At 49.7% G+C, this 6,000-nt stretch overlaps 1 long non-coding RNA gene across 1 annotated transcript; it reads left to right on the top strand.

The window, feature by feature from the left end:
• The first annotated feature begins 2,274 nt into the window (after window positions 1-2,274).
• LOC114485157 (uncharacterized) lies at window positions 2,275-3,771 on the top strand. The gene is made up of 2 exons (XR_008616749.1): window positions 2,275-2,436; window positions 3,199-3,771. It is a non-coding gene; the product is annotated as an uncharacterized lncRNA (long non-coding RNA).
• Window positions 3,772-6,000: the final 2,229 nt, after the last annotated feature.

Genomic DNA, 6,000 nt, shown 5'->3' with positions numbered 1-6,000 from the left:
TAATTAAAAAAAAATTGTCTTATATTATTTTTTTTTTGGCCGCGGCACGCAGCATGCAGAATCTTAGTTCTCCGACCAGGGATCGAGCCCGCGCCCCCCACACTGGAAGCGCGGAGTCTTAACCACTGGACCGCCAGGGAAGTCCCAAGTGTATGATTGTTAAATATGAAGCCTCAAGGATCCCACTACTCCCTACCCTTCTTCCTTGTGTATTGAATCAATCCCCCTGACACCCCTAGGAGCTAGCCTCCTGGGTTCTCAGAGGCTGGCTTGTTTAAGGGAAGCGTGCGTGAACCTTCTTCCTTGTCATAAAGGAATAAGAGGACCCCGTAGCTGGCCGTGGTCTCAAGGCATTTGGACACTCCCGTGGCTCGGGTGCTATGTGCTGAGTCCTGGGGTTGTGGAAGCTGGTGAGAAGTGCCTTCGAGGAGGGAGGCTGGGGGACTGGGAAGCCGGACGAGGGCCTCCCAGACAGAAGAGACGGCCGCGCAAAGGGAAGCAAAGCAGGAAGTGGAAGACCGGTGTAGTCGACACCTGTGATGGGCCGAATTGTGTCCCCCAAAGTCATCTGTGACCCCCAGGACCTCAAAGTCTGACTGTGCTTGGAGATGGGGGTGTTTATAGAGATAGTCCAGTTAAGATGAGGTTGTTCAGGCGGGGCAGGATCCGCTATGCCTGGGGTCCGTATAAAAGGACCCTGGGGCCTGAGCAGCTTCTCGCTCAGAGACCCTAGGAGGATCCAGCCCTGACCTCAGACTTCTGGTCTCCAGAACCGAGAGAGGGTAGACTCCTGCTCTTTAAGCCCCTCGGCTGGCAGCCCTTTGTTAGACCAGCCCCAGGACACTCATACAGAGCCTCACGGGGCAGGGACCCTGGATAAAGCATCTGTGGGGACACCATGAAAGGACCAGGCAAACCCAGAAATGGCCAGTGACAGCCCCTTGCTGAGAGCACTCCAGGGAACTCGTCCTGCTGCTGGCAAATCCACCGTGCGCGTCATCCTGGTGACCAGGAATGCGTCAGCCCTGGCGCTTTTATTTACGCCTGACATTTGATTCTCTTGTCTCGGACAGAGTTGGGGGCTGTCTTACTGCTCCCCTAACAACTTCAGAGGAAAGAGAGATGCTGAGAAAAGTTCTTCTTTTGATCACTTATTTTTTCCCAGATTTGTTGTAAAGCCATTGTCTTAGTCTGCTGGGACTGCTGTCACAAAATACCCCAGGCTGGGGGCTTAAACAACAGACAATTATTTCTCGCAGTCCTGGAGACTGGGAGTCCGAGATCACGGTGTGGGCAGATGTAGCTCCTGGTGAGGCTCTCTTCCCGGTTTGCAGACAACCACCATCTTGCTGTGTCCTCACGTGATGGAGAGAGAGCTCTGGTCTCTTCCTCTTCTTAAAAGGACACTAATCCCATCTTGGGGGGTCCCACCCTCCGTGACCTCATCTAACCCTAATCACCCCCCAAAGGCCCTGCCTCCTAACACCATCCCATTGGGGGTCGAGGCTTCGACATATGAATTTTGGGGGGGATACACTCAGTCCATTACGGCTATGCTGGTGAAAGTTTTAAAGAGATTTAAATAATAAGAGTGCAGGATATGTAATCACCCACATCACTGACATTTCCGAAACTCTGAATTCCTTCGACTAGATCCTTATTTCCCCCCCGATGCCGTTTTCCTTCTGCCTGAAGGAAGTCCTTTAATGTTTCTGGAATGTGGATGAGCTAGAGATAAATTCTTTCAGTGGTCCCGACCCTGAAACACCTTTGGTTTTTGCCTTCATGTTACAAGTCCTGGGGGAAGATTTTATAGGGAAGGATGTTGATGCTGTGACATAAAATAAGGTGTTTTTGGACTGTCTGGATGTCATGTCCCCATTGGAGCAGCCCCCAGGCCCCATTAGAACATATGTCCCTGAGGACAGGGAACAAGTCTGTTTCACCCACTGCTGGGACCCCCAGCTCCTAGATCTTGCCTGGCACTGGGTCGGTGTCTACATAAGTTTTGTGTGATCAGTACACGAATGGATGAGCCAGTGAGACAGCATGTTCTGTTGAGAATGAGAAAAGATGAGCTTAGGTGGGGTTTCTCTAGCAGACCCCCTCCCTGTCTCAGAAGAGCACAGACACCATGCCCCATCGAAGCTGTTTGCGCAGGGAATAGGCGTGCTTTTCAGTGCTGAAAACCAACACTGTGGACCCCACCCCTTACTATTCCTTTACGCTACATCAGTTCGGAGTAGAGGTGAGTTGGAAAAAAGGGAGGCTTGTTCAAAAGTTAACGCAGTATTTTTTTTCTCCATGTCCTCGCCCGTGGATATTAAGGAAGGCTTCTATTACAGGACATAGTTCTGAGCATTCTGGAACGTTCCGATGCTAGGTGAAGCTGCCAGCACAGAGCTCTGCCCCTTTGGGCAGGAAAGGGAGGCGGGGGTGAGTCGTGGGCCTGATGTTTTGGGGGTCAGTATTTTCCTAGTTGGGGAAATATCACCCCAGAATCTCATTGCTCAGCACTGCTGTGTGTCTGCAACCGCGATTTAGGAATAAAATATCTGTGGAGAGATGTGTGTGTGTGTGTGTGTGTGTGTGTGTGTGTGTGTATGTGTGTGTGTGGTTGCTGAGGCTGGCAGGAACGGGCCATGACCCGGGGGTGGGGGGAGTGAACTTCCTTCCTGCCCCTTCTTCTCTCCCTCCATGCTCAGGAGGGGGCGTGAAGGGCAGGGCGCCAGGGGGTCAGGCAGGAGGTAGCAGCAGGGTTTTCTCCACCTGGTGGACACCTGACACTTGAATGGACGATGCACTTCTTTGTTGGGGGGAGGGGTGTCATCCTTCTCCGTTCAAAGCAGAGGGACCTGGGGCACCGCGGAGTTGGGGTACGCGCGGCGGAGCTGAGACAACTCGCGAGCAGATGGACATCCCCCCTCTTGTACCTCCCAACTTGCACCCCGCCGTGCACTCTGAAAGCCCCATGTGCACGGCAGGGCAGGAACCAGCCGGTGGAGGGAAAGGAGCCACCTGAGGGCACCCTGATGCTGTCACATGAACAGTCCTTGGGCCACTTCAAAAAAAAAAAAAAAAGCAAGATGAGGAAATTCCAGTTGGGGGATCGGGGCTCAGGCCGGACCTCCTGTCCCAGAGGCTCCCAGCTCGGGTATGGAATTCCTGTTATTAAAGCTCTTTGTTATTTTCCTCCAGGTTGGAAACAGAAACTGCCCTAAATCATAGCCAATGCGATTTCATTCCAGAAAAGACACGTTTTGGAGGACGCAGGATTCCGACTTCTGGCACCTGCACTTGCCTGTGTCAGAAACCCCTCCTCCATGACCCCCATCCTTCCTACACAGTAAATGCTGATGGACTTAAGTCATCTCTGAGACAACACTGAGTCATCAGAGTTTAAAGAGAAATGCAGGAGTGTCGCGTAGAACACTGAGCATTCTCTGAAGAAAAACGGCCCTAGATCCGTGGCAGATGTTTCATGACTTCTCAAAAGGATGTGGACTTATTTTATAAATGGAAGAATTTTTTAATCAAGTCATAAGACGGGATGTATAAACTCCATTATTGATTACATGCTCGTAGGATTAGACTTCCTTCCTTCCCTCAGGTTTCTGTGGGGTAATTTAATCTAAACTCTTACTTTGTATTTTTTTTTCTTTTATTACTTCATATGACAGTACATTGTTGGAGGCACAAGTTGAATAGCATAATTGTTTTTTCTTCCCAAGACAAAAAAAAAATGGGCTTTTTGTTCAAGCAGGTAATAATTCTGGACAAAACGTCACCGTTTTAATGCAAAAATGTTCTACCGAAAAATAAGAACCGTTCACCGACATTTATGCGTGTATGTGCACCTTTGATCTGAAACGATGCAGACGTGTAATCTCTTTTTCAAAGGAACAAAAGAGTGCTTGGTTGTAAATAGTCTGTTGGAACATTTGCTTTGTTACCTATTTTTAAATAAATCATAGTTTTGTGTCACTGCCTGTGCCACCTCCTTTGTGGGCTGTCTCTGCTCTTCAGGGGGAGTGAAGGATGCTCCTGAGGCAGGGTACCCCGGGGACCCCCAGGGACCCCAAAGTCTCCTCGTCTTTTTGGGCCACGCCAGGCTGGGTAGAGCGCCAGATTGGGGGTCCACTGCAGCCCCTCCCATTCCCTCCCTGCTCTTTCCCTGGTGTTTGGTAAACTCAGACATTGAAGGTCTGTGTTTCCTTTGGCCTTGAGAGGTTTTTTTTCCCAATCAAGCTTTTGTTTTCAAATTGTGGTAAAATTCACAGAAACGTTTTTCCACCCTTAATCAGGTTAAGGGAGATCTGTCTGTTCCTCGTGTGTTGAGTTTTTATCATGAAAGGTGTTGGATTTTTTTTTTTCAAATGCTTTTTCTGCAACCATTGCGATGATCGTGTGTTTTTTTGTCCTTTATCCTATTCATACAGTGGATGACATGGATTGATTCTGTAAAAAAGGGGCTTTATTGAGATATAGTTCACATAACACACTTGACCCATTTAAACTGTTCTATTCAGGACTGTTTTAATGTGTTCAGAGTGGACAGCCATCACCCCAGTCAATTTTAGACCATTTTCATCACCTTAGAAAGAAACTCCACATCCCTTTGCCATGAACCCCAAACCCTCCCCCAACACCCCAGCCCCTGGCACTGTAACACGGAAGAGCCACTTCTGACTCCGCGTTGGATCTGTTTCTTTCACTTTAACCTTTGCTCCCCGACGCTTTTCTCACGAAAAGGATACTGTGTATACACAGTGGTCTGCCTCGGGGAACCCCGCCGCTCTGCCTGAATGTTAAACCAAACTGTCTTTGTTCGGGGAAGCATCCGGACCCTGCCCACCTGCGATGGCTGCAGGAAAGAAGAAATGAACACATGTCCTCCCCGAGGCTGGCCATTCCAGGGGATATTTGCAAAACTTATGGCCTTGTTACTTTACTTCCTCACCTCCTGCCCCTCTCTGTGCTATAAAAGAAACTGGCATCCAAACCCCCGATAAGATGGTTATTTTGAGGCATTAGTCTGCCATCTTCTCTGTCTGCGGGCTGTCTGAATACAGTGCTATCCCTGCCTCAACACCTCATCTCTGATTTATCGGCCTCTCGTGCGGTGAGCAGAGTGAGCCTGGACTCCGTAACAGCACCACGAACCCACTTTCTGTGTCTGTGGATTTGCATGTCTGGACGTTTCCTATCAATGGAATCACACTCTATGTGTCCTCCTGTGTCTGCTTCCCTCACTGAGCATCCTGTGTTCAGGGTCCATCCACGTTGTAGCCTGGGTCAGAGATTCACTCCTTTTCATGGTTGAGTCATATTCCACTGTGTGGATGGACCCCATGCTGTTCATCCATCCATCCATCCATCCATCCATCCATCCACCCATCCATCCATCCATCCATCCACCCACCCATCCATCCATCCATCCATCCATCCATCCATCCATCCATCCATCCATCCATCCATCCATCCATCCATCCATCCATCCATCCATCCATCCATCCATCCATCCATCCATCCATCCATCCATCCATCCATCCATCCATCCATCCATCCATCCATCCATCCATCCATCCATCCATCCATCCATCCATCCATCCATCCATCCATCCATCCATCCATCCATCCATCCATCCATCCATCCATCCATCCATCCATCCATCCATCCATCCATCCATCCATCCATCCATCCATCCACCCACCCATCCATCCATCCATCCATCCATCCATCCATCCATCCATGGACAATTGGGTTGTTTCCACCTTTTGCTGATTGTGACTTGTGCTTCTATGAACTTGCGTGTACAAATTTTTGTAAACATGGTTTCGATTCTTTTGGGTACCAGCTAACTTGTATGCAGGGCTCTGAGTAGGGGTCTCCAGACTGTGGAGGACAAGGCACCTAGGTGTCCTTTATCCAAGAGTTGGCTCTGCTGTCGCTGCAGTGGCCTCAGGGACACATCCTGCCCTCTGCACCATGGCAGCTGG

The sequence above is a fragment of the Physeter macrocephalus genome, unplaced genomic scaffold (genome assembly GCF_002837175.3).
Source record: "Physeter macrocephalus isolate SW-GA unplaced genomic scaffold, ASM283717v5 random_599, whole genome shotgun sequence".
NCBI classification, from domain to species: Eukaryota; Metazoa; Chordata; class Mammalia; order Artiodactyla; family Physeteridae; genus Physeter; species Physeter macrocephalus.
The sequence above is the reverse complement of the archived record's forward strand: the minus strand, read 5'-3'. Positions and strand labels throughout refer to the sequence as shown.